A 9,815-nucleotide genomic window follows, 5' to 3' on the forward strand; every position below is an offset into this window, starting at 1 on the left:
AAAACAACTTGTAATAACTAATTTAATACTTTATATCACAAAGTATTATTCCATAGTGTTTGGCATACAGTTTATGTTATACTTATATGTGTATTTCATATATAAGTATTGCTCTATATATATCACATTATGAACATAAAATAAAACGTAACGTATTTTAATATTTGAGAAGAAAAAAACCTACAAAATATTTATGCTTTAACATAAATAAAAGTTTTATATGCTTAAATATATCTGGAAATTAAAATGTTTTAACTTTGACTGTTGTAGTTATATGGTAGTTACATTGGCTTCAATTTGAAAGTATTCTGTGCCTCTATTCTTGTTTTATAAAGACTAATTATGACTATTTAAAGCATGTGAATCCTCAACCATTGTAACAACTAGCTTTGTATATGTATCACATTATAGTTGCTTTCCATTTACACATAAGTAAAATTATCTGAAAAGATTTGAATGTGAAATACTCAGATTAATGACGTCACTATTTGCTTGCTTTGGTAAAAAGTTATTATATGACAACACTAGTTTACAAACTTACTTTTAAAGTGAGTTTACGAGACTCAGTAAAAAACATAAAATCTCGATATTGTGCGGATTGTAAATGAAAATTCATTCGAATCTCACTTGTCAGGATGCAAATGGAACGCGCATTCAACTGAGTTATGACATCAGAAGTGAGAATTATCTAAGAATCGATATAAATGAAAAGCAACTTATCTTAGTTAAATAAAGCGCAATGTTTGATAATACTTTAGAGAAAGAAATAAACATTTCTCTTTTTGAAGGAATTGATTTTGTTGAAAGTTTTAAAAAATATTCATGAAAAAACTTAAAAACTAATTTTTGGCTTGATGTCTTGGCATAGACATGTTTGTCTTCTTATTTTTTTGTCTGTAAATAGATAGGCTTTTATAAATAAAAATTTAATATGCTTTGAGTTGTCGACGTCGAAAAATTGATTTGTATATATTTTTTGTAGAAAAAAAATAAAATTAATTTAATATTTAGAAAAATGTTACATTAGTGTTTAAGGAATAAAATAATTTTGTTTATATTTAGTGTAGGTTTAAATATTTTTCTAGCATTGTTCCAAGAAACACTTTTCTCCACTGTCGGTATGATTCTAGCCTTTGGAATTATCGACCTATAATATGTGCTTATAAAATGATTGCGTAGCTACAAAATAGCTACTGTGAAGCTATTTTTTCAATTTTTAATTACTTTTATGATCGACAAATTTCGAAGTGTTTAACGAAAATATCGATTGTTTTTTTAAATTGAATAATTTTTATATTTTTTGAAAATTTGAGAATTTAACTCAACAGTCAGCTATACAATTATTTTATAAACATATAGTTATAGCCAGTAACTTCGTTAACGACTAATATCGGAATCATGTTAGCAGGAGAAAAATGGCTCTAGAACAGTGCTAAAAAAACTTATTGAAGCTTTTTAGTAAAGTGCTGAAAGTTTAGTGTCTCACCAGAGCTTATCCAAAATTACAAATCTGAATGATTTGGCTAAAATATTAAAACTACGTGTATGATATTCATAGTCCGTTTTCTATTTTAAGATCGTCTTAAATAATATATAATATCATGCTAATGCAATCCTTTGATCGGCTTATGACGTTACCATCTTAAGACTGTATTTAAGAGAGTCTCAAATATAAGAACTTACTATGAATACCGGTCTATAACTTAATATAGTATGAAACATACAATATTGTACAAAAATAGTATGCAAAAATGATGAAGTAAAAAAATCTTAATTTATTGTACAATTTGTTCTTGTGACAATTGGCAATTGTTGCATCGTCTTTTTTTCTTCCTCTCTCATCAGTTTTTTTCGGCTCACGGTTTTCTGCTATTCCGCGCGAATATTTAAGATTTGTTCGCGTCGCATGTGCCTGCATGATCCAATCATAGCTCCTACTCAGGCTGCTTTTACATGTAGCGTAACTTGCAGCCAATCAATTCGTCTCAACTAGAATAACGCGTAATAGTTGATACAATTTGATACAATTTGATTGATTTCTTTTCTATTATGACCTCTTCTTCAAACAATGAACTCTATAATATAAAAGCTATGGCACATAAAAAGCTTAAAACGGAAGACTTAACTCAGATCGTAAGACCTTAATGTGAGCAGTAGCAAATCCAACATTTTGATTTTCTTACTGCTTAAGTCTTATGTTTTTCTACGTATCAGGACTTCTATTCTTGAAGAAAAATGTATATGTTACGTATATTGTAGTACTTCCCTACTTCTTTGTATACGTTTTCTTTTTTTCAAGAATAGGGATCTTAACTGTATTCCAGGGCTCTCCTCTATTCTCGGAAAGTATCGCATACGAAAAATTAGAGAAATACTATAGTATGCGTTACATATATTATAGTATTTTCGTATGCGATATTTTTCGAGAATAGGGACCCAGATATTGGAGAATATTTCGTATATTGAACCATAGAAAATTGCGGCCTGACGGAGAAAAGGAAAGCAAACAGATATTGATCTTTCAACCTTATTATAGAAAGACAGATACAGTAAATCCGACAAAAAGTTTCTGAAAATGAATTCTGATCAGCTAGTATTCATTATCGCTCTTTATAAAAAATAAATGTCGTTAGAAACAGTTGATTGTACTGTACAACAGCGGAAATCAAATTAAAAAAACTAATAGCTCTATATTTATTAACTATACTTATTAAATATTTATTAACATCAGTAAAAATGAAAACAAAATAATTCAGAAACGGAATCATTATTGAGTATATCCAAATTTTTCGACCGATAATTAAAATTAATGTGGAGAAAGTAATCTCCACATATACAATAATCTGTAAAAAATTATATTTTTACAGATGATAAATTTATCAATTTCTTTCGTAAATTAATTATTTTACGTTTGTACAATGAGGAGCAAAAATGAGTTTGTACTTCGGTGCAATAGATGAGCGCGCCGCCTGCAGGTTGTATCTACACAAATGTATGTACACCGAAGTACAAGTTCATTTTTACTTTTTCCGCACCGTGTGATTTCACCCTTACGCGAAAAATATCATGAGACAGCAACATAATGTTTTGTGACACTTTACTACTGCACTAGCTCATTAAGAATAAGTTTGGATTGGCGCGCCTGCTTAAAAAAATTTTACAGAAATTAATTCTTTAGCATTGAAAATGTAACTAGAGCATCTCGAAAAACTTATACAAATTACGTTGAAAAAAAATGTGATTTCTTATTCGTTGTTATTGCTGTATCATTATGAAATCAGGGATAGTTGATATTCATGGAGCATGTTGTTACACATAAAATTGTTGCAAAACAACAAACAATAATATTACATAAAAATATAGTAGTTCCGTATAAACATTGCTGTAATAAGTTATTTCAGACTGAATAGCATATTTTCAGAAATAAAAAATATTTTCAATTTTTAATAAAAAAAGTAAAATATATCACTGATATATTAAATGTTATATTTATCAACCATCATATCATAATTCCAATTATTTCTATAATATAGAATTCTTATTTTATAAGCAATATATACCTTACAATTATATTAATGTCTTAATATATATTTTTTGCATAAGTAATATGTAATTGAAATACGTAAATATGGCACTAGTTTTGACAGGGTTTTATCATTACAACTGTCTGCTTCTCATCTCATCATATCTAACTTCATAATCTATTGTAAGCGAAATAGCGGCAATCAAATATGTATATTTTTCAGTTTTACACTCTTTAAGTTGCAAACATTCAAATGTTTCTTTTTGTTTTCAAATACAACTCATTGAAAATTTTTTATTTCTGTAGTCTTTCCTTAGTGCAATCTTATATAAATTTATATTTATATTTCTGTTATTATAAAACACTATCTTTTCTTTTCCTAGATATTATTTCCATTTTAATGCTGTAAAATATAAATATTTTAATGCTGCAAATATTGTATGCTGAATTTTCAATGCTTCTTAAAATAATGTAATACACATACAGAATGTCTTAAGTACGCTAAAAGATTTTAAGGGATGATTACTAACGTAAAATTGCCGAAATTGCACCGGCTCTTAAATCGCATTTAAAAATTCAATTATTGGATTTATATACTTCCTTACGGAGGAGGGGAGGGGGGGGGTTATTTAAGAACTATATGATACTATAATGCTACTCTGTTATACTCGTGACATGAAGTGCAACAGGAATGTTGTTATTTACATAAATAAAAAAATCGTGATAGCATTGATATTTTTGAACGTATTTCATAGCAAAATTATAGAAAATATAACTTAAATAGGCAAGCATGTGGATATCGCGAAATGAATTTAGGATTTGGAACTAGAAGAACGATTTCTAAAGGAAGAGATAATAGGCACATGGTTTACGCTTGTACCGTTCGACAGGGAGCAGTCGGTAACTTGACCCGTTCGGTCGGAAATCCGGAAACTGAGGCTGTGGTCTCGCTACAAATGCTTTGAAGCATTTGATAGACCAATTAGAAGAAAAAATTTTATAAACTGACCAAATAAAAAACGCTTCAAAGCGACATCGCGTTGATTGTACTCTGAGAAAGCATGGAAGGCATGGTGGAAGGATTATGTGCTTAGTTTGCCCAAACCACGTCTACTTTTGCTCCGCGTCGTCTCTAAGTGCGCACTCAGCAAACGAAAATGGATTAAAATGGATTGAAATTTTTTTCTATTCAAATATTTTAAATAGCGAATACTTTTTTTTGGATTTAATTGGATTCAATTGGATTCAATTAGAATTGGATGCAAATGGACTGAAAAACTGCATTTTCTATTCAAAATTTTGAACAGTATTCACAATTGTGTTTATGTGCACAGAAAAAGCTAATTTTATTTTTAGATTGAAAGGCATAGAGATGCTTCATGGAATTCCTATAAATGAATAAAAATGCATTCAGGATTGAAAAGCATTTATTTTAATTTGTGAATCAATATTTCCGAAAATCTGAATCCATTTCAATTCATTTCAATCTATTCTCGTTTGCTAGGTAGTTACCAACTGTGAAACGCAAAATATGAGACGGTATTTATAGTCTATTTTTATTTTAAAACCATCTTAAATATAATGTCTTAAGATGTAACACAAAAAACATATCTTTTTGATATTTGATATGCAACATACATACCAACTTATCCCAGGTCATGAAAATATAATAAAATATAACGATAATAATCTATTATGAAAAACTTACATAAATGCATACTAGGTGTACAAGTATGAAATGACGATTTGAGAAACAGATGGCGCACCAATGTAGTGTGAAGTACAAAGATTTAACATTATACGCCATTTTATTATACCATCAACAAGTGTCAAATGCGCAAAGTGATTTGATTGAAAAGTGTTTGCATAGTATTGTATTCCTGTGTTTAATATGAAATTTGTACCAAATAAGGAGCATTCGCGGACAGCATTAATTTTTTGTTTTCATTTGAAGAAAATTGCTGGAATCATACTGATTATTTGGAGAAGCTTATGCTCCATCGCAAAAAATGTGTGAACGATGGTTTAAAAATTGGAGATTTCGATGTTGCAGACAAGGAAAATCGCTCAAAAAAACGAAGACGTGGCATTGCTGGATGAAGATGATTCACAAACACAAAAACAACTCGCAGAGCAATTGAGCGTTAATCAACAAGCTGTTTCCAATCGCCTACGAGAGATGGGAAAGATTCAGAAAGTCGGGAGATGGATGCCACATGAATTGAACGAGAGACAGATGGAGAGGCGCAAAAACACATGTAAAATTTTGCTCGAACGATACAGAAGAAAGTCATTCTTGCATCGTATCGTTACTAGGGATGTGATTGAAAAGTGGATTTTTTTTTTTGAGAATCCCAAGCGCAAAAAATCATGGGTAGACCTAGGCGCACCATCCACATTGACCACAAGACCGAATCGCTTTGGCAGGAAGGCAATACTCTGTGTTTGATGGGACCAGAAGGGTGTGGCCTATTATGAGCTATTGAAGCCTGGCGAAACGGTTAATACCAAACGCTATCAACAACAATTGCTCGATTTGAACCGTTCGCTGCTTAAAAAATGACCAGAATACCAAAAGAGACAACACATTTTTCTCCATGACAATGCTTCATCACATACGGCAAAACCACGGGACACGTTGGAAGCACTCAGCTGAGAAGTTCTACCCCATGCGGCTTACTCACCAGACTTGGCTCCTTCCGATTACCACTTGTTTGCATCGATGAGTCACGCACTTGCTGAGCAGCGCTTTGTTCGTACGAAGACGTGAAAAAATGACTCAATGGTTCGCGGCAAAAGGGGAAGATTTTTACTGGCGTGGTATCCAAATACAAATTACCCCAAAGATGGGAAAAATGTGTAACTAGCAATAAAACATACTTTGAATAAATCTCTTTTTATCATTCTTCCGAATTTAACGTGTTTTTTTTGGGAAAAAAATCATCATTTCATACTTGTACACCTGGTACCTATTATCTCAATCTTCTTGATTGTATTTATTGTATTTGTTTAATAAGGAATCTTTCAGATCCTTTTAATGTGTAAGTTACAATCAACACAGATTTCAAATAATTATTTAGACAGGAATATAAATTGTCTTCATAATCCTGTTTCAGTTCGATGAATGATTGCTCTAACTAGTCGTATATATTATGTATGTCAAAATAATGTAAGTAGAACAGTAAGCGAAAGAACTGACAAACCTGTAAGTTGGAAACAGTTTCACATATTATAGCGTTTGTTATATCAATAAAATTGCACCCCCTTACTAATCCGATTTAAATCACGAACGAAAGAAAATCGCGAATAAAAGAATGAAAGCATTAGTAAACACGAAATAATATTTATTTTTAAGTAATAAATGTATTCGTATGTTTGATGGATTGAAAATACACTATAGACAATATTATTAAAGCATCACCTGTTCCATTCTGTAAAAATAGGCAAATTTCAAAATAAAAGAACTTTTTGAAAAATCATCGTATCAAAATGTTTAAAAAAATATTTTACAGATTGAAATCTCTACTTTTCAGATCGATATTTTAAAACGGTCTTACAGATATGGAGTTACACATACATAAATGAAGATGCACCAAATATCAAAATTTTTTATGAAAATTGCGAATTAATTCCTTAAAATATCTGCAAGATCTTTTTATGAAGTATCAAAAGCAGATTTCAATCTGTAAAATGTTTTTTTAAACGTCTGGATATGATGATTTTTCACGAAGATTTTTCTTGAAATTTGCTTATTTTTACAAGAATGGAACAAGCAATAATTTTATATAGATAGAGACGAAATCTAGGTAATTTTAACAACATTTCGAAATATATGATAGAGTTCGAAATAAAAATGAGCAAAAGTGATCTATTAAAAATTATTTCTAAAAAATTCGCTCGATTTAATTCTGCATATAAAACACATAATAAAAATGATTTCTTTTTGCACAAACAAATAAAATTGTTTTAGAGACGAAATCTAGGTAGTTTTAACAACATTTTAAAATACATGATAGAGTTCGAAGTAAAAATGACAAAAGTGAGCAAATTTGCTAGATGTAGATCGATTAAGTAATATTTCTAAAAAATTCGCTTACTTTTGAAATTTGCATCTCGCTTCAAAATGTAGCGAGTCGAGTTTTCGATAATCTTGACATAAGCTGAAAATTACTAGTACAAAAGTAATCAAATTCACTAGGTATGACGGATACTGGTACTGATGAATTATTTATACAAGGCTCGGCATGCGATGCAACTTTCGGCTGATTTTCAGCTTTTCCGTTTTGATTTTCCGTTCCTTACCTCTCTAAGCCGTATGCAATTTATATGCCGATCAGCATTTGGAATGCGTGCGGAGCCTTGTATAAATAATCATTAATACCTAGTGAATTTGATCGCTTTTGTTTTTCAGCTTACTTCAAGATACTCGACTCGCTATATCTTGAAGCGAGCTTATATCTTTGTTCATACAAAAAGAAATCATTTTTATTATGTGTTTTATATGCAGAATTAAATATATCATTATTAGATGATACGTAAGAATAGTACGAAATGAGAATATACGTAAATATATAGGCGTTTTTATATTATATTTGCCATGCGACTTTTACCACACGAAAAACTTACAATTTGCAAGGTAAATAATTTTATGGTATATAATTTCAAATTAAAAAAAAATATTATTAAAAGAATAAGTAGGAATGTTTTTATTTTCTTAATTCAAAATTTCGACTCGCTCTTGAAGCGAGATGCAAATTTCAAAAGTGAGCGAATTTTTTAGAAATAATTTTTAATAGATCTAGCAAAGTTGCTCACTTTTGTCATTTTTACTTCAAACTCTATCATGTATTTTGAAATGTTGTTAAAATTAGTTAGATTTCATTTTTATCTATATAAAATTATTGCGTCGCCTGTTCCATTCTTGTAGAAATAAGCAAATTTCAAGAAAGATCTTCGTGAAAAATCATCATATCCAGACGTTTAAAAAAGCATTTTACAGATTGAAATTTGCTTTTGATACTTCATAAAAAGATCTTACAGATATTTTAAGGAATTAATTCGCAATTTTCATAAAAAATTTTGATATTTGCATCTTCATTTATGTATGTGTACTCCATATCTGTAAGACCGTTTTGTAAAATATCGATCTGAAAAGTAGAGATTTCAATCTGTAAAATATTTTTTTAAACATCTTGGTACGATGATTTTTCAAGATTTTTCTTTTATTTTGAAATTTGCTTATTTTTACAGGATGGAACAGGTGATGCTTTAATAATATTATCTATAGTATATTTTCAATCCATCAAAACATATGAGTACATTTATTATTCAAAAATAAATATTATTTCGTGTTTACTAATTCTTTTGTTCTTTCGTTCGTGATTTAAATCGGATTAGTAAAGGGGTGCAATTTTATTAATATAACAAACGCTATAATATGTGAAACTGTTTCCAGCCTACAGGTTTGTCAGTTCTTTTGCTTGCCGTTCTACTTACATTATTTTGACATATTTACATATGAACATATATTATTATATATTAGATGGGAAAAAGTTTATGGCGTTTTTTTAATGCCATCTAATGGGAATAACGCCACGAACTTTTTCCCACACCTAATATATGGCTAGTTGGAGCGATCGTTTATCGAACTGAAACAGGATTATGAAAACAGTTTGCATTTCTGTCTAAATAATTATTTGAAATCCGTACTGTTGATTGTAATTTACATATTAAAAGGGTCTGAATTTAAAGATGCCTTATTAAACAAGTATAACAAGTACAATCAAGAAGATCAAGATAACAGATATGCATTTATTATGTAAGTTTTTCATAAGAGACTATCGTTTTTGTGGCTTGGGATAAGTATTATATGATATGCATGTTGCATAAAATATCTAAAAGATATGTTTTTTGTGTTATGTATATTACTCGGGAAAGCTTTTTTGTATATTTTTTTTAGAAATGGCGTGAATATTTTGTTATGACTGTACACGTAATATATATATTTTTCTTTAATTCAAAGTTTTTGTAAATAAATTGTGGGAGCGGTTTTCATATGGAATAACTTGTCAAAAACTTGTAACTCAGTTACTATGTGTCGGAAAATTTCCTTCTTTATATTTCCCTTCTATATTGCCCTTCTTTATATTATGAATTACTGATAAAATATTACTTTGCGCGAGAACCTCAAGAAACAATGAAAATATAGCATTTTTTTATATTTACATTATTAAAATGGAATAATATCTGGAAAGAAAAAAGGTACTTGTTTATATATATATATATATATATA

This window comes from Atta colombica, unplaced genomic scaffold, assembly GCF_001594045.1.
Source record: "Atta colombica isolate Treedump-2 unplaced genomic scaffold, Acol1.0 scaffold51, whole genome shotgun sequence".
In the NCBI taxonomy this organism is placed as follows: domain Eukaryota; kingdom Metazoa; phylum Arthropoda; class Insecta; order Hymenoptera; family Formicidae; genus Atta; species Atta colombica.